The sequence below is a fragment of the Saccopteryx bilineata genome, chromosome 2, assembly GCF_036850765.1.
Source record: "Saccopteryx bilineata isolate mSacBil1 chromosome 2, mSacBil1_pri_phased_curated, whole genome shotgun sequence".
Classification (NCBI taxonomy): Eukaryota; Metazoa; Chordata; class Mammalia; order Chiroptera; family Emballonuridae; genus Saccopteryx; species Saccopteryx bilineata.
The window spans coordinates 77,791,602-77,812,056 of NC_089491.1; the positions used below are offsets into that span (position 1 = coordinate 77,791,602).

Genomic DNA, 20,455 nt, shown 5'->3' on the forward strand with positions numbered 1-20,455 from the left:
CTGATTAAATCAAGATGACTAAATAGTACTATGGATTTAGCAGAATCATTTAACTTACAAACAAATCAGACTGGTATTGGTACAAGGTCCCTACTGGCTATTATATCCCACTATGTCAACCCAATAGTGTCGGCAAATATTTTTAATTTTCTCTATATATTCAGCTATGGAAACTCCAACTAAGAGAGGAAAAAATATTTTATATTGAGTGATACAAGAGGAATTATGGCTTCTGTTTTTAATAGTTTAAATTGTAAGTTGAAACTGAGGAAGGAGATTGTAAAAACGGACTCTGAGACCCTCAGATTTGGAAGGATGATGAGACATGAAATCTTCCTGGTTGCCGAAGTCCATGGCCTGCAGATAATTTATGAAGCCTTGAACCCACTTCTCAAACCCTAACATTATTAAGCAAAACCAGGATCTCAAGATTTCCTTCCTTCTCTGCTCCCAATTTAAATGAATAAGCTTAGAGGAGTCAACCACTATTACATTAGGACACTCAGGGCCAGACAGGGTTTCAGAGAACACAGATGGAGTCTCTGAACCGCTCGGATGGGCTTAAGTGGAAAGTCATGCAAAGGTCCAGGGGCTTCCCTTGACTGGCCCATCAGTTCACTCAGGTGTTACTAAAACCCCAGCCATCCGTCTGACTGGACCATTTAGTCTTTGCAGGTACAAATGGCAATTTGCTGTCCACTTTTGATACATGTGTATTTTCTCCACCATGCTTAACAGCATGTAAAACAAAAAAGTCCCATTTTGTACACACAAAGGCACTTATCAGGGCTCAGTGGCCCTCAAACCCATGTACTTTGAAAGGATTGATGATGGTGTGGTGGGCATGGGACAGGAAATGGACACTTGTGTTTTCCCCTGTTAAAAGCATAATGCAACTTTATTGCTAAAAAGTGTGTGTGGGGGGGAGATGTTCTCAACCACCTTGAGCCACCGCAACAGACAGTTGCTGCTGAAGCCAAGAGACTTTGGTGCTTGACAGGCAATGAGAATACTTCACTCCCTTAGCCCGTGTTGTTTTCCCTACATTTCCATTATTTCACTGCTCTCAAATTACATGTATCTATGTGGTTTCTTGTGTGGTTTCCTCAAATAGAAGACTCTAATACTATAAAGTTATGTGTTTCTTGCTGCAAGTGAGCAATTTAGTTCTTAAACAGACTAAAATTTCAGTAAAAACATATTTAACAATAATTATCCATGGTTACATGTTATGAAATATGGAGCCAGAAATCCCCAAAGATGAAAATGTATGAATAACACACTCCTAACAGGTAGAGAAAATTCTACTGCTGTTGTAAGGTCAAGAACTTTGAAAAGTTGCTTTAACCCAAATCCCAGCAAATACATGTGCATGTATGTATATATACTTGGGACATACTTGTACAACAAAAAAAAGGAAAGTGGTGTAAGAGGCAAGCTGATTCTTGTGTAAAAATTTCTTAAGAATGCTCCCTCGGCAGAAGGACCTGAATGCCAACTGTGAGATGATGTCACTGACTTTCAAATGTCCCGGTACTCATTTTCAAGCATACGGTTAACTCTATCCCTAAAGCTTATCTCTGACCCACCCACACAGCCTACTAAGTAGACTTCTCTGTCCACAGAGGGTACGGAATACACAGTGGACATGGTCTGCAGCGACTGCTAAAGATAGCAGCAGGGGGACACAGCAGGAGTAAAGATACTCCTGGGGCTGCCCACCGCCTCTCCACAGTTTTGTTCCTCCTGGCTCTCCTAGGGGAAGGAGGTTGGGAGTCATTTAAAATAACGCAAAGACTTCTTTTGCCTTTGTGTCTAGTACCCTTTATACTCAGGTACCTCCTACTGATGCCTAAGTCTTCCTCTGGTTAAATTTTGAACCAATATATGCCATTTTACACCTCGGAGCTCAGAAAAGGCAGCAAAGTAGCTGGTGCACGGATGTGACAGAATGTTTTTATTCCACCCTGAAAAAAAGCTCCCTGTTTTTGACATACTGGAAAATGTACAGCCAGAGAGTGCTTGAGGCAAAGATGCCACCCCAGCCTTACATCTGTCTGCTTTCATTTGTCTACAACTGTGCTTATAGATAAAACAAGCTTTCCAGATGTCATCACAAGCAGGGCTCATATGCTGACTTCACGGAGACACCATTGTTGGCTGCCAGCATAACAGAGTTGTAAAACTAAAATATTTAAACTCTGAGCTACTCTACACAACTTTGAATGTCACACAGGATCTTATTTCAGGATTAATTAATGTACACCCAAATAAAATAATCATGTGCTAGAAACAGAGCTAGCTGGCATGCAAGTGGATCTAATTTTCCTCTTTCTAACTGTTCCAATGGCATGCAACTGCATCAGGAAGAGTTTCTTAAAGAGAGCACTTATTTCTACCTGGGCATTAACCTATCAAGCTTTTAAGTTTCAGTTGCTATCTCTTAAGAACCTCTACATTTTCGTTAGTGAACAAAAGCAATATGCCAGGCCCTGCCTATAAAGACATTTCTGCTGTGAAAGGGGAAGGCCAGTGACAAGGGAAGGGGAGGAGTACCAAGAGGCATTGTTACATGCATTCATATGTGAAGCCTGGCTTCAGGCAACCTGGAATCAGGGAGCTTGAATGTTTGAGAACACAATATTCTTGTGGTTGTAATTACAACCACAGTACAAAAAAGGACGGCAATAGTTTCATAACAATCCCTAAACAAAGGAGAGCTCGTTGCTCCTGAGTTTCCTGAAAAATTCTTCAAACATGCACGTGCACAATATTTCTCATTTGCTTTTTCTCTGAACCTGCAAACTATTTAGTTTTCAATGAGAGTTTCAGGGAGTTCAGTTCTTTTCTACAGGACTATCAGAGTAACATCTAACACAGGCGTTCTGAGCTCGAAAGAAAAGCTAATGCTCAGTTGGTTAAGCGAGCCCTCTATGTATCTTCTAACTTTGGTTTGTTTTTTTCTGCTTGGGTCAATCTTTTCTAGCCTAGTTGGCGCGTTTGTAAACTTGGGCCAGGAGTGTTAAGCATCTTTTACCCAAAATCCTGGTTTGTGGGTCTTTCTGGATTCAGAGGCCAAATCCACTTCACAGCCACAAGTCTCCTGCAGTTTTTGTTTAATTTGACACGAGACCAAGTTTGCAGTTACACAGTCACGGCATCTTATAGGGTTTGTCAGGGCAGGACCCACACCCCCTTGCACTCATCTCCCATTGCTGGGGTGTACCCCCCCCAAAAAAAAGCATGTGCCATGCAATCCATAACTTTACTCCACTACGCACTCCACGAAGCAGTAGAACAAAACACTTACTTGTGATGGCTTTCCAGGGAGACCATTTATTGAGAGGGAAAAGGAGTCAATTACATTGCTCTCCCACCATCACGAATGTTCCCATCTTCTTTTGAGCTGATCTAGTTCAAACCCTCTGAAAATAAATCACCCCAAAGCACTCAAGATTTCCCTAAAGACCCCAGCAGGCTTCCTGCTTTGTGCGTTTCCCCTCTTACGGTGGGAGGCTAATGTGTTTTCGGAATGTTTGTTTTAATGCTAAGAACTTTGCGAAGTCCAAACAACCTGCCATGGTGATCCATCTACTTTGAATGATCTGGCCTCTTCCCCTCTGCCTGAGAGGAAGAGACTAGTGCAAAAGGAAGACCAGAGTGTTAAATTTTGGGCACTTTTAAGACTTGGGACAAGTCATACTTTTTCTTTTTAATTTATTGATTGATTTGAGAGAGACAGAGAGGAATGGAGAGAGACGGAGAAGAAAGGGGGAGAGAGGGAAGCATTCATTTGTTGATCTACTTAGCTGTGCATTCACTGGTTGCGTCCCATGTGCGTCCGGACTAGGGAGCGAACCCATCACTTTGGTGTTTCGGTACAATGCTCTAACTGACTGAGCTAACTGGCCCAAAGTATAATTGGCATTATTCTTCTAGAGGTGTTAATCTCATTCCCAGATCTGTAGCCTCCATGTTCCTCCTGCATTTGAGGCTGGAGTAAATTTCTAGGTTGGGGTAGGAAGACTCATTGCTGAAGCCTATTTTGCACTTGATCTTAATCCCCCCAGACCAGTATCAATAAATACCCATTTTAGTACCCCCCAGTACTATATCTAGACCCTATTATGTACAAGACTCTATCCACAAAGTTATTTTGAGTGATGCTTACTTAATTAAACCCAAATTACCAGCTTTTTTTTTTTTTTTTTTCCATTTTTCTGAAGCTGGAAACCTGGAGAGACAGTCAGACAGACTCCCGCATGCGCCCGACCGGGATCCACCCGGCACGCCCACCAGGGGCAACGCTCTGCCCACCAGGGGGCGATGCTCTGCCCATCCTGGGCGTCGCCATGTTGCAACCAGAGTCACTCTAGCGCCTGGGGCAGAGGCCACAGAGCCATCCCCAGCGCCCGGGCCATCTTTGCTCCAATGGAGCCTTGGCTGCGGGAGGGGAAGAGAGGGACAGAGAGGAAAGCGCGGCGGAGGGGTGGAGAAGCAAATGTGCGCTTCTCCTGTGTGCCCTGGCCGGGAATCGAACCCGGGTCCTCCGCACGCTAGGCCGACGCTCTACCGCTGAGCCAACCGGCCAGGGACCAGCTTTTCAAAAACGTACATTCCCACAAACAGTTAATGACACATTAGGCTCTCAAATATTTGAGCTAAAATTTATTTTCTGTTCTTTAAAGCTCTCCTGGGTTTCTAGGGGATGGGCAAGTTATTAAATAGTAACAATGTGAGAGCTTCACATGACATCTTTAACCTCATCTTTGCCTTTTAAATCCACCGGGGAATTTAGAAGTGACACCTTCTATGCTCTTCTTTCACAGGTGAGAAAAGAGGCAACTAGGTTGCCTGTTTGCCTGTGGGCAAGAAGGTGAGCCTGGAGCTGGGCTGCAGGTGGACCAGTTTATTTCAAGATCAATTTAGGAACACAGCCTTGGGGTCAATTGTCCTCTCCTGGCTACAGACCTGAGGACATAATAACAGCAATACGTCTGTTAGCCAGGAGAGAACCCGTTCTTAACACTGACATCTCATAGGTTACTCCCAGGTCCATATTTGAATACAAGTGCATTAAAAAAAAATAACCCAATTTAACAATTCAGAAGTTCTGATATATGTTTTATAAAAACGTATGAGAGACCTAAAAGCCATGGAGAGCCATAACTTTGAGCTGCCTCATTTGTTTCTCTTTTATTACAGTCCTGCACGGTGGGCACAAGCCTTCACTGGAAAGAGAACATTAAATCTTTATTCTAAACTATTTTAGCAGAACGATATTAGTAGTTGAATATTATTTTGTCTGACTGATAAAATACCATTCAAATAAGACCAAAGAGAGCACTGAACCTCAGCCAAGTCCTATGAGAAAAAGTGATGAGCCATCTTCAGAAACAATAATTTCTTGTCACTCTTAAGATCCAGCCGAGTACCTGAGCGGAAGCTGGCTGCTGAGAAGTACACATCTCTCTGGGTCTTCCTTAGCAAGGAAAGCGGCCGTAGGAAACACTCTTTTTCCTCCTTACGTGTCTGTTTGGTTTTCCCTAAAGCAGGATCAGGAAGGGACCAATGTGAACACCTGAGAAAACCACTTTGTTTCCATAAATATTTCACCATCGATGGAGAAACAGGAACAAGATTTAAGTTTAGAATAAGAGAGTTCAATACTGAAAAATATGCAGACATCAGTGTGATTCCGTTCAGCAAAAGCCCTGCTGCGGCTACTTACGGCCTCTCTGTTCTCTGCCTTTGTGCTCCCAAGTTACATGTCCCACACGAGACAGGAGGGCACTGTTTTCCCACTACTGACATTTCAGTGTGTCATTACACAGTTTCAGTAAGGTTCGCCCAAAACCATAGCAATGGCCTCATCTTTGAAAGGTTTCTAATTTTTTCTACCAAATTCACAAGGGTATTTTTTCTTGCCAGCCCTACACTATATCTTGATGTTCCAAATATCATTAAAAAAATAAAATATTAACAACTCCTAAGTTAGGATGCCTGTTCTCTGCTTGAGATAAGCCTTTTTAAATAATCAAATGAATGACAACAGTACTAATAGCCAAATAGGGTTTATATAACACTAACACGCCTACACTTAAACTAACTGAAAAATTACACTGAACCTAGTTTGAACTCACATAAATAAATTAAACAACTCTGTGGAAACACAATATTTCTACAGGAAAGCTACTGAGTCAAATGTTTTAGTCAAAGGAAACAAAAGTTTTCTAATTGGCAAAGAAACGGTTTTATCTTTTCGTGCGCTGACATAGCTGATTCAGGGCTCAGACTGAAAATACTTCAGATTAAGTATGCTGCTTTAGATACTGTATTGGCTGTAAGTTCCCATTTTTTTAAAAAAACAACGCTGCAGTGGAATCATTTATAAAATATTGGAATCCTAATCCCTATCAATCAGTTAGCCGTACTCACTAGCTAATGAAGAGACAAAGATTAAAGTCTAATAAACTGGCTCAAAACCAAAAACAATTTTAAGAGGTAATGGCCGGGGACATCTTACCAAGGCTGCAGTGGCAGCAGCTGCTCTCTGAGCTTCACTGTGCTGCCCAAGAACAAGAAGAGGAAAGATGCCAGAGGGTCAGCCAGGAAAGACAATGACCCAGTGAACAGATCTTTGGGCAAAGCCAGAAGAAGTGGTCCAAAGGCAAAGGCCAGGACCAGCTCAATGACCTAGTCTTGTTTGACAAAAGCAATATAGGACACACTGTGTAAGGAGGTTCCCAACTATAACTGACAGGTCTGCAGCTCTTTGGCCAGGGCAGCCCGCCAGGAGCTCCTCAGTCAAGGACTTAGTAAACTAGTTTCAAAGCCCAGAGCTCCAGGAATTTACATCAGAAACACCAAAGGTGGGGATGCCCCAGCTGCTGGTGCACATGCATGAACAATAGGTGCCGCCAGCTATACATTTCGAAAAATAAAACTTAATTAAAAAAAAAAAGTAAGGGCCTGAACAGGAATAAAAACCTTTAGTTTTGGGGGGAAAAAAGAAGAAGGAGGAGGAGGAAGAGGAGGAGGAGGAGGAGGAGGGGGAGAAGAAGAAGAGAGGAAAGAAAGATACTAAATTGCACGCAAAACATCTTCAGGAATCATAAAATCATCTATATATATCATGTTTTACTCATTACTTAGTACCTTATTTTCCAAAATGTTTAGCAAGTCTATTCGGTACAAACCTTTATATTAAAACAACGAGATTAAAAAGTAACATATAAGTTTTCTAAGCCAGAGCTGTCAAATAGAAATATGTGACCCACAGAAATAATTTTAAGTTTTTAAGTAATGATAAAAAAGTAGAAAAGGTAATGTTAGCTTTTTTTATCCAAAAAATTAGCTTTAATATATTTTACCTGAGCCAACATGTCCAACATAGTGTCAATTCAACATATAATCAATATAAAAATAGTTAATATTTTACAATTGGTATTTATTTGCCTTAAATCTTTAAAATCTGGTTGATATTTTATAATTTACTGCACATCTCAATTCAGGATAGAATACTTTACATGTGGCTACAGAACTAAGAAAATCAATTTTTAATTTTATTTAAATTTAAATAGACACATGGTTAGTGATTATTGTATTAAACAACATAGGTCTATAGTTTAATAAATCTAACTCATTTGCATTGAGATAATAGTTTTAACATACAGCAAAATCCTAGGACTAGAGAAATCTTTTTTAAAAAAACCAAAATATAATGCATCAATCATTACTGGTCTGAGGGCAGGAGGGCCGAGTTGAAATGTATATGCAGATATAATCCATGGCTTACATAAATGTGTTTCTGACATTTTTCATTTTCTGTGCATGTGTGGTGATGTGTGATTAAGCATCCTAAGGAGAAAAACATATCACCCATCTTCAAAGCCTTGGCTGATATTTTGTTACCCGCCTTTCTCCTCCCCAAAGGGCTAACTGCATGGCAGGTTTGAAGTGCTTTCAAAAGGAAACATTCTGGAGTGATCTGAGTGCTACATAAGGGGGGCTGAAAAGTTTCTCACCCTCTAAAAACTAGGAACTCTCCATAAGTTCAGGTGACTCTAAAGAATGCTAACGAAACTTGGGGAGGCAGCAGATATTACTGCTCAAAACCCCTGGTGGTAGAATAAGAAACCTTGAATGTCTGCTACTGATGAATTATGTGAACTGGATCGTGATATTACATTTCCCGATGCCTACTTCATTAACAAACTGTTTAACCTCCTCCTTGAAAAATTGTTTTGCAAGAACATAAATAAGAATATCTTCCTATTCTTCAAATGATACCCAGAATACCCAGATTTCAATGTTTAACATCTCATTCAAATAGCAATCCCTCCTAGTCTGAGGCCCTCTTCCCTATCTTTAGAGTGAAATCTCATCTTCCCCTTAAATTCGCACCTAAATATAATAAACATCTTTACTGGAACAAATTTTAACATCTCTCTGCTTGGTATTAGCTTTGTGTGTGTAAGAAGATCTCTTTTCTGTTAGACTGTGAGCCCTGAGAGGGCGGGCCATGGCCCAGGCGTCCTGGTGCCCCTCACAGCAGGCTCTCAGCACAGGTGTGCGAGACAGGAGGTGATCAGGACGCTCTGAAACAAATAAATACAAAGGGAGGAAAATTTAAGAGGGGATTCCTATTTAACCCTTTGAGTAGTGAGGGTTTTTTTTTCATGCTCACTGATCCCTGGAAGTGAGTTGTTGTTGTTTTTTCCCCCAAAAATGAAATTAGTTTCAGTTCCAGTTTTATTAACTTAAAATCATGTTTGTTCAATAACCATTTATGGAAACAAGAAGAACACACATTTACTTTTTTTCATGTTGCTTTATACATGTACGATTGTACTCTGGATGGTCAGGGGGCACGAGGACGTACACGAACATTCGTTCTACTCAAAGGGTTCAGGGGCTTTGCTTTCTAGTTGATATTAACTAACAATACAAATGCAATGCACTTGGTTTGGTGTCAGAATTAGCCACGGCTAACGTCCAGATGCTACGAGTCTAGTGGAGGACCCCTGGGAAGAAAGATTTAAGCAGGATCTTTTAGGAACAGAATAAGCTGAACGGAAAACCCCCGCTCCTCCAGGTGAGATAGCTAAAGAGGAGCAGAGGCACAGGGACGGGGCACAGGGCTGGAGGGGAAGAGGGCAGTTACATGGTTGCAGCAGGGTCCCAGAAGACACAAAGAAAGCAGAAGCTGACATTTGAAATGAGGATGGGACCATGTTAAGAATGGCATAGAGAGCTAAGACAAATATTGTTTTATTTTATGTTGTAGGTTAATGAAAAGCCACTGAGAATTTTGAGTGACAAATGAAATGTTGAAAGTGGGATTTATAGAAGGATGTAGCCACAGTTTCAAGGATGCACACAGCTGGGGGGTGGCGGGTGGCCATTCAAACAGAGAGGAAGATGCATTTCCCAGATGACAAGAACTGTTAACTAACCAGACATCAGAGGAACAAAGGTACAAATCAAGTGTTTTTTCTAACTGTACTGAATACCTTGAAAGTGGGAGCAGTGACAGTAATTCTAAGAGACTGGGAATCAGAAGAAGGCTTAAGAAAGGAGATAATGAACTTCACCTGGGCCATATTAAAACTAAAGAGATGGGAGTCAAATTAGCAGCTATAGGTAGACATAACTTGTTCACGTGCAGTGTGCGTGCAAGTGTGAAAGGCATGTTACTGGCCTCTTAGAACTATTTCACTGCAGTGGAAATCTCATCTCCTTTTAAGTTACACAGAAACAGAAACAAATAAAAAATTATGACTACATGTGTACTATGCTACCAGATTTTTCAAAATCATTATTCCTTCTATAATATATATTGATGTTAAATAAACTAAACTAGTAAACCACACTCTAGTATGCCCAGGCACCTCTGTTTTTACTGACTGATTTATGAAGTCAGTTGGCTGTTTGTTCTCAAATCTGACTGTTTTAACAGTTTCATCTATAAATATGGTCTCGTAATTTAATGAAATATTATAAAAATCAATGAAGTACAATAGTAAAAGAAAAGGTTCATTCTACAGGAACTAAGTTGAACACTTTGGAAAGTACAGACAAGGCTGGGTCTCTTGAAAAGAAAAGCCCTGCTGGTAGGGGCCAGACAGCTGCGAACGACGGAAGAATTCTGCAATCAAGATTACTTATTCATGTCTAAAATTCAGGTTCCCTTTAAAGCAATCGAAGGTGAAAATCTTGGTGATACGTTACGGGTGTCATTTATGTAAGAACTCAATCCAAAACTAATGAGCGCAACCATCCATACCTCAAAAGTTGGCTAACCTCAAAAGTTTGGAAAGTGAATGCACATTTACATGTTTTACGTTTAAAATGCTTAAAACATGTGGTTTGTTTGTTTTAGTGAAGTTTCACCACTTCAACTGATTAACTAGCTGACTATTGGTTCTGGCTGCAAAAAAAGATAAGAGGGATTTGCTACTGCATATGGTTTCCTCAAAGTAACAAAAGCACACACTGAGAAATAATTTAATATGTGTTTACCTGGCAGGCTGTAAAGGTGTTCCTGCTGAGATGTTACGGTCCATTGAGAAATCACATGATGTACTTCTGGTCTTTTAGAAATATATGTCATGCATACAAAGCAAGCAAAAGCTCCATTTTTGGGGAATGGCAAAGCCCTGCCCAATGTTTTTCTCCCATAGCTATCCATGAAGTCAACTCAATTAATGATGGGTAGTAGTAAGCATCATTACAAATCAGTCACAGCAAACTGCTGCTAAAATCTTTATGGGCTCTCTGAAAAGGTGTTTCAACTTAACCAGTAGGTAAATAAATTTTTCACAGGCATTACTAAAATGACATTCTTTATCATCATTAGTATAAATAACATTCAGAATATTAATGTGTTTATGAAAAAATTCCTGTTGATCATCTACTACAGAGTATTAAACAGATTTAGAATTCCCCAGCTCTTATTTTATTTCATTTTTATTCTAAAGTTTCATAAGTGAAACTGTAATTGAGCAATTAAGCCACTTTGTTCTCATGTAAGCCTGGTTCTGAAGAAACAAAGTATGCAGACACAGAAACTACTCACTACCAACAACACTGATACAGGTAAGCAAAGATACTGATGTGTTTTTAGGAAACACACAAACTTAAGTCCCTGAAATACCCACTTCCCAAATACTGTATCATCATAGAATTTAGTCAGAAAGAGGTTTTTCCTCCCCCGTCAGACCACATTTAGATCTGGTCAATCACCTGAAGTTAAAAGCCATAAATTAAGAATTCCTCTTTATGGCTCAATATTAAAGCAAAAACATTTTAAATTTCTCATTAGGTATTGGGGATGTATCAAAGGGAGCTAATGGTGGTTTCATTTAGAGATTTCTTGAGCACCTACTAAAAATATTGCAGAATTCTAGGTAGACGGTTAGGGATAAAAGAAATGGTGAGATAATCCTCCAGGTCTATAGTGGCCCCCTTTTCTCATTTCTTTAGTTAATGAACATTTAAGACTTGCCAACTCTGTGCTAGGGACTGAGAATACAGAGCCAAATAAGACCCTAAAGAAGCTTACCTGGTTTAATCAAGAGTTAGGCAAAAAAGTAGGAGGGACAAGGCAATGTGGTCGGTTCCCTGCTGAGAAAAGGTACCTGGCTTGCACAGAGGGGGGCCCATGAATGCTTTCTAGGAGGCTTCTTCTGACCCATTCCTGAAGGGATATGCAGGTGTGGATGAGCTATCTTAGCAGGGTGAGGACCAAGTAAAAAGGCACCGAGGAGGTGGGAAACGGGCACGATTCGAGAACGCAGGTAGGAGATGAGTAAGTATGATGAGACATGAGGATGAAGAGGTAGGCAGTCCCCACTCCCCTCATATTTATGGACCGCTTCCTGCATGTTTGGTTCTGTTCTAGGCACTGGGAATACAAGATTGAAAAGTAAAGAAAACCCATAAATCCCTATTCTGATGGAGCGTAATTCCTAGTAAACAGAAAAATAATGGGCAAGCTAAATAAAATCGGGACAATATTAGATATCAATTTTTAAGGAGGAAAAGCAAAGTAGAGAAGGAGGCTCTGCAATGTTTGCACTGGAGGAAAGCTGAAATTTCAGACGCTGTAGCCAAGGAAAGATTCGCCAGGAAGAGGAAGAGGAAACTGCAGGGAAATCAGTGTGGCTCAATTTGAGTAAGGGAGAGAAAATGGGAGATGTGGCCAGAGAAAAAAGGAGGGAGGCAGGCCATGCAGATCTGGCTAGTGCTGCTGGTCTGGGGCTTTTTCCATGGAGAAACCCCTCAGTTCTGATCAAATGTGGCATGCCATGTTGAGGAGTCTGGACTTTTCCTCCAACAAGGAGAGAAAGTCACTGAAGCATCAAGTATGACCTCTCATGAATTGGAGGAGAGAACAGATCAGAAGCTAGACAACCAGTCAAAAAGCTGTTACAGAGATTCCAAAAGGGGAAAAATGATAAGGGCCTGAAAAGGTGGCGATGAAACATCAACTCTTACCTAAACTATTAACAGATACTAAAAAAAGGGTAACTGTGGTTTAACCTACTTTCCTGGTTTAACATGAATGGGAGCAGCAAGAGGGGAAAGAATCAGCAACAAACATTCCCAAACATTGTTTAAATTCAGGACAAAATGAAATTGCTTTTCTGTTCCATACAGTGGGTGCGTTTTTATTCTAGAAGTCATGCGGTCAGCTCTGAGGATTTGGTGCTTCACAGCCAATAGACCATTATGGCCTTAATCAGACCACATACTCAGAAGCAACTGCACAGAGCCGTGAGTGTCAACATGATATAACGTGGCCCCCAGGGTACCTGTTAACAGTGGGCGTGTCCTGTCTAGAGAAATGGATACAGTAAACCTCAGAGACAGGGGGCTTAATGTGTGTATTACACAAAGGTACCTAAAGAGGCAGGTGGGCCTGGATTTAGCTCTAGACTGGCTCACGAGGACCAAGCCATGTGCTCGGGTTTTTAATACATCTGTCCAGAAAGGGCGCTCTTCCTAATTTTCATAAAGGCTCAGCATAGGCTAGGCAATGTGCATTTTAATCACGGCTACCAAAAGAATTAAGGGAGGCAGACCAGCTGTGGTAGGAAGCCTCTGTGATTCAGGGAAGATTACACTACGAGGGAATGTACAAGCTCTTCTTACTATGGAAGATTCCATCCCTTTTCCTTTTAAACATAATGATGTTCCAACCTACAATTTGTTATTATTCTTTTTTGCTAAGATAAAGTATTCAGAGACTGCATCCTCCCTAAATGATTCTGTTTAAAACACATGCACAGCCTGACCAGGCAGTGGCACAGTGGATAAAGCAACAGACTGGGTCACAGAGGACTCAGGTTCAAAACCCTGACATTGCTGGCTTGAGTGTGGACTCATACAGCTTGTGTATGGGGTCACCAGCATAAGCGTGGGATCATAGACATGACCCCATAGTCATTGGCTTGAAGCCCAAAGTCGCTGGCTTGAGCCCAAGGGGTCACTGGCTCGGCTGGAGTCCCCTGGTCAAGGTATATAGGAGAAAGCAATTAATGAACAACTGAGGTCCTGAAACTATGAGTTGATGCTTCTCATCTCTCTCCCTTCCTGTCTGTTTGTTCCAATCTGTCCCTCTCTTTCTCATAAAAACAAAACAAAACAAAACAAAAATCAAACACATGCACAAAGAATATAGGTTTATATCTTTAGAACTATCATTGGACTATTAAAAAAAGTATCACTATTGTGTCTACAACAAACATTCAAAAGGGCCCTAAACTGCACTTCAGGGCCTGACCTGTGGTGGCACAGTGGATAAAGCGTCGACCTGGAAATGCTGAGGTCGCCGGTTCGAAACCCTGGGCTTGCCTGGTCAAGGCACATATGGGAGTTGATGCTTCCAGCTCCTCCCCCTTTCTCTCTCTCTCTGTCTCTCTCTCCTTTCTGTCTCTCTCTCTCCCTCTCTCTCTCCTCTCTAAAAAAAATGAATAAATAAAAATTAAAATTAAAAAAAAATTGCACTTCAACACAATTACCTTAATGTCAGTTGAGATTTTATGATATAACTCTGAGGCACTTTATTTTTTTAAGGAAGTTTAACCTGCTTCATTCCTAAGAACAGACATTTAAGTTTTAAATCTAGGGTTCTCAATAAGATGATTAAGCTATGCTGAACAGTTTCTTTAAATATTTAAGAGGATGTTCATCATCTAAATATTAATGGCAACAACAGTGCCAGGTGCATTTTCCCCCTTCCGTTTGTCAGGAATATCCTTTCCAAAGGTAGGGACCTGTTGCTACAACAACCAAAAAACTAATTTTGGAAGTTCTTTAGAATCCTAGAAACTGATGAGAAAACCGTATTAAAACATGTCCATTCAAACTGATGCTATAGTTCCCAGGTACTTAGCAAAGTTGCTGCCTTGAATGGAAGTTTGCAGAAATAACATCTGGAGAGTGTTTTCTTTCGAAGGGAGTATCTTCTGCCTCATAGACTATTTTCTTTGCCACATCAGCCATCTAATCACCTTTTAGCAGTACTTCCTCCATTATCATGATGTGCACGATGCTATTTCTCTGAAGATGATGAAATAATTCCATAGATTAGGAGTGACCAGATACCCCTGGGAGGCAGGCATTGCTGGGCAGTAGGTTACGGTGTTCAGGTAGTCTGTACAGCTGTGCTGGTTATTGGCATGCTGTTCCATGCATGGCCACTCCAGGGATACTGCCTCAATGCAGGCTCTGAGCAGACTCCTGGAATGGCAATGACTGAAAAGGGTTTCCTAGTTATCTCAAAGTATGAAGGAAGAAGATTCCTAAATGCCCAGTTTATTGGAAAAAACACTATTCCATTATCTCATTTATCCTAAAAACATCTCCATGAAGTAGGTGTGGGAAGTTACACTATTATTCTGTTCATTGTAGATGATGAAAGTACAGGATTGAGAATTTTAATGATGGTATTTAAAGTCAGCTTCATTGACAAGAGCAAGGACCACACCTTTGCCATATATCTGAATATTACACAGTCTCTAATTCACTCATTCATTTCCAAATATTTGTTGATTGCTTATTATCTGCCACACAATTGTACTGGAAGCCAAGTACACCAAGTAACAAATCAGAAACGACCTGGTCTCGAGGCACTTACAGTGGGGGGGGGGGGGGGAGGTGTATATTAAGTAAACAAACACAGCATTACAGAGTGTAAAACTGCTATGAAGGAAAGGTATGGGAGTTATGAGAAGAGAATAATTGAGAAGAAGTCATTTAGATAGGGTGACAATGAGGTTGAGAACTGAGCAGGAATTAACCAGGGGAAGAGTCTGGGCTACGAAGTGTAAGCTATGAACACCTATCATGATATGGGGCATAGCATGCATCCTTGAAGGGAGGAGGAGAGAGGTTAGCCAGTCATACTAATGAACAGGTAAAGACTTTTCTCTCTGCTTTCTACTGTCTCCTATCTTGAACTATGATACCTAGTATTAGGAAAGAGCGCTTTATTGACAGTGAGGAAACCTGGATTCCAGTTCCAGCCCCACGGCCATGTCCCAATCCCATCTCCCTGACCCTGTAACACCTTGGAGAAAGTGAGCTCCTCCATCAGAGAACCGGAAATCAAACCTGCGACCATGTCATTTCAGGACAACCCTCTAACCAACTGAGCTAACCAACAAAGTCCAATATCATGGTTATTTGTTAATAAAATTACTCTACCTGTCATAAGAGGAACATAGGTATGTTCAGCTCTTCAAAAAAAATACGTAAGCAAATTTAAATTTTAAACTATGTATAATAATTATTATAGTTAAAATTGACTATACTAGTACTATATGTTGGCCATTATGCCAAGCTTTTTACATGCTATCTAATTTAATGCTTATGTAAATCTTTCAGTGGGTATTATTATTTTCCTTTTATATCTGAGAAAACTGAAGCTCAGATAGGATAAATAGTTTTACTGAGGTCATATGGATATTAGTGATCAATTTGAGCAGTCTGATATCAGATACAATGTTTAGGGATTGTTTAAGTAATTTATTGTATATTAATTATATTACTATAAAGTGACCTGGCATTTTAACTATTACATCCTAAATCCCATCAGTTGTTCTTCTGACTTAACTCTAGCCCATCCCATCCCCTCCCACTGGCACTGCCATCAAATAGAGCTCCTCCCTGAATGTCTTAAACTGCCTTCTAATTGGTTGTTCTCCCTGTGGTATCTTTGATCTCCAATCCATCTGCCCAATTAACTGCTATCACACCAACATACTCAGACCTCAGCTTTCTGGATGTCACTGTTCCACTTTAAACTTCAGTATGACCAGACTACCTGTATTGTGAAGACCAAATTTTGTAGCCGGGTACTCAGTCTCACAGAGCCTCAGCCCTGCGGCAGCTGCTCCGCCTCCCACTGCCACCTCTCCACAGCCCTCCTGCCAGCTGGTGGAAGCACATCTCTAGTCACAATCACACTGAATCTACCTTTGTTTGCACTCCATTCCTTCTCTCCCTGGCCCGCCTCCAAGACCACTCCTCACCATTCATTCAGAATTCCATTCATCCAACAAAACTCATCTCATGTGCCTCATTAAGCTTCCTCTAGTCCTCAGTAACCTTATTTGTTTTCCAACCCAGGGCATTTAAAGAGCTCACAATGCACTTGACTTTTTGCCACCTTTTGCATTCTGATTTAATAGCTACCCTTTTAACTTACTAAAAGTATATAATTTGCCGGTATAATCATATGAAAATTCATAGATGGCAAGAATAGCATTATTTTTCTTGATTTTCCGGGGCTCAAACCCAACAAAGAAATTCAAAATATATTTAGAATGAGAAAAAAATCTTACTCTCAAAACATGGACTTCATGTGTGATGGAACAATTACAGAGTCCATTTGTCCTTGCCAATCTGGTCACAAACGCAGGTTTGTGTTTATGCCAACCCATCTTGTACATACGTTTGCAAATTGTGGCCAAAAGACATACTTTTGTGGGATGGGTGGGACAGGGCACAGAGGAAAGGAAAATATTGTCACCATTTGATCATTTAAAATATGATATTGAAAAGAGTATATCTAGAGACAAAACAGGAAATATCATTTGTTTTCAAATCATACTACTACTTAATATCTATATGGTGCTTAGTACCTAATAAAATACTTTTGCAGGACTAAGAATGCAAGTAATGGGTTGTCATCAATAACTGACCATCAGTATTTGATTCTGTATCTGTAAGGTGATATCTCTTCTAGTATCCCAGTGTAAATCACTGAAGCAGAAGATAGTGGTTAACAGCATGGTCTCCAGTGCCAGACCATCTAGTTCTAATCCCAGCTGTGCCACTTATTGGCTGTGTGACTCTGGGCAAGTTACTAAAATGATGTGTGACCTCGGTTTCTTCACCTGTGAAATAAAGTTAGTAATTATATTTACCACATAGAGTTGTTGGGGATAAAAGGAGCAAATATACACTTAGAACAGTATAGGTGCTCTATAATGTTTATCATTCTTCTCATTCTACAACTTTACTGTGTGAGTGTGAGAGAAAGAGAGAAAGAGAGAGTGAAAGAGAGAGAGAGGGAGAGAGAGAATCTGATTAGCTTTCCAAACATTCAGCTGCAGGGAGCCTTATTACTTATATGAAGGGGTAGGGTTTATTCTTTTCTCTCTCTCTCTCTCTCTCTCTCACACACACACACACACACACACACACACACACACATCTTGGCCTGACCAGGCGGTGGTGCAGTGGATAGAGTGTAGAGCTAGGATGCGGAGGACCCAGGTTCAAAACCCCAATGTCGCTGGCTTGAGTGTGGGCTCACCAGTTTGAGTGTGGGGTCGCTGGCTTGAGCATGGGATCATAGACATGACCTCGTGATCACTGGCTTGAGCCCAAAGGTCGCTGGCTTAAACCCAAGGTTGCTGGCTTGAGCAAGGTTTCACTCACTCTGCTGTAGCCCCCTGGTCAAGGCACATATGAGAAAGCAATCGGCCCTGGCCGGTTGGCTCAGCGGTAGAGCGTCGGCCTAGCGTGCGGAGGACCCGGGTTCGATTCCCGGCCAGGGCACACAGGAGAAGCGCACATTTGCTTCTCCACCCCTCCGCCGCGCCTTCCTCTCTGTCTCTCTCTTCCCCTCCCGCAGCCAAGGCTCCATTGGAGCAAAGATGGCCCGGGCGCTGGGGATGGCTCTGTGGCCTCTGCCCCAGGCGCTAGAGTGGCTCTGGTCGCAACATGGCGACACCCAGGAGGGTCGCAACATGGCGACGCCCAGGATGGGCAGAGCATCGCCCCCTGGTGGACAGAGCGTCGCCCCTGGTGGGCGTGCTGGGTGGATCCCGGTCGGGCGCATGCGGGAGTCTGTCTGACTGTCTCTCCCTGTTTCCAGCTTCAGAAAAATGCAAAAAAAAAAAAAAAAAAAAAAAAAGGAAGCAATCAATGAACAACTAAGGAGCTGCAATGAAAAATTGATGCTTCTCATCTCTCCCTTCCTGTCTGTCTGCCCCTCTCTCTGACTCTCTGTCAAAAAAAGTATATCTTGTAGAACAAGGGAAATAACTTACCTCATGAGTCAGTGATGAAAGCCATTCCTCAGTAATCTCTTGACCAATGAGAACAGTATCATGCTTTTTCACATAATGCTCTTCAAGTTTCCCACTGTCAGCACTTTTCACACATTTTTACCCTCACTACCATTCAATGAGAGGGATGGGCAGATGGTTGGGTGTACAGATTATGGGTAAAAGGTAAATTAAATGTTAGATTCAAAGAAGTTAAATGGCAGATTAGGGTCAAGTAAAAATTCACTTGCATAGTGCCTAATACCTACTTTTAAAACTAAGTCCCAGTGTCTCCATAAGCTGACAGTATTTCTCTGAAGTTCACATGTCCTAGGTGCACTCAAAATCTAAGAAGCACAAATAAAGGCCCTAGAAACTCTCTCTCCTCATCTGGTTTGATAAAAATGTTGATACCATTAGGAGCAGGATGAATGGTTAAGTAGATTTACAACTCTTCCTCTGGGCTGAGCACAACCAACACTCAGAGGAACGTCAGGACACTAGGTCTGCCCTGCCTTGACCTCTGGTAGTGTTGCCAGAACCTTTGGGAATTCTAGTTTAGACACATTTTTTCATTCTGTTTTGTTTCTCAACTTTTTCTTATTATTCTTCATTGGACTGAAAAGTTCACTTGAATAGTATCATTCTGGTACTTTACATTCTGTCTGCTAAGAGATAGAATCAAGGCCCTCTACAAGTCAGGAGAGGTGAAAGAATCAAGTAGAAAAACTGGACCCAAACCTTAGTCAAAATTGCAGCAAACCCATACTTGACATAAACACATGATGCTGTTCAATTTCATAAGACTTCTATCAGCGGGAAGATTCATTCTGCTGAAAGACTGTGTAACTGGCATTCAGTCTCTCTGTTAATGGTGATATGGGGTTAATCCCACAAAAAGCAAAACAAATGCACACACAGATATCAGAAGGTGGTTTCATGGGGCCTCATGAAGTGACTCAAAGCAAGAGGGACGGCAAGCATATTCCCATAACTAGATTTATGGGACTGGAACTTAATCACTGAAACCCTAGCAGTAAGACTTTCCAAAAGCACAAATGAGAATTGCCGTGACAGTTAAATGAATTATTTCTTGCCGCAAGATTATTTTTACATGAAGAAGTAGAGTTGTGCACGTTTCCTATAGAAAGCACATAAAAGAACATAGAAAAGTCAAGTAATGCAAACAAAATCTTAAAGTGTAGTATGTATGGTTTACCTCCTACATTTTTGCCCCAAGACTTTATAACAAATGCCATTTCTAAGCAGCACTGGTAATGCTGGGGATGAGGACATTCTGAGGGTCCAAAAAAGAGTAAAATGTCACTCTTCCAGGGCCCAGCTCCAAATACTACACCATGAATGCGCTGATGGAAAGGAATAATAAGACCATGTGTATCCTAACAGATCCATTAAAGGTACTTTTTCTTGCTACTTTTTATTTTCTAAGGAACTGGCCTTTTTACATTAGAAAAACAAAATGTACAGGCACATAGGCAGTGAGAAAGGAGGAAAGAATAATCATGTGTCAGTCAACATCACACCATATGGCAACTGGGAACCAGGTCCCCATCAGGTGGTGACACAACAGCTTCAAATACAGGCAAGTGCTGCTCCTAGAAAATGCTGATTAATGATAACCTGACTTAAATAAGGCAGAGTTGACTTAACTAAGGCATCTCTAATTATACCTGGCAAATTTTTACTGTCATTGATATCTGCAAGTAAGATATTATTTATTCAAGTTTTTGTCACCGGAACATTATAAATATACATGGATATACAAACTACACATCAATAGTATCTTTATAAATATTTTAAGTATCATTGTTTAGCAATTATGTGAGCCTACTCATGTGCCAACACTATACAATTTTTAACATGCCAAT

The 20,455-nt window shown here is 41.0% G+C and overlaps 1 protein-coding gene and 1 pseudogene across 9 annotated transcripts in view; one reads left to right on the forward strand and one right to left on the reverse strand.

The window, feature by feature from the left end:
• BNC2 (basonuclin zinc finger protein 2) overlaps window positions 1-20,455 on the reverse strand; it is a 479,004-nt gene that overhangs the window by 69,593 nt on the left and 388,956 nt on the right. The gene's annotated exons all lie outside the window — the stretch shown is intronic.
• On the forward strand, window positions 1,467-6,907 carry LOC136323693 (small ribosomal subunit protein eS25-like; annotated as a pseudogene).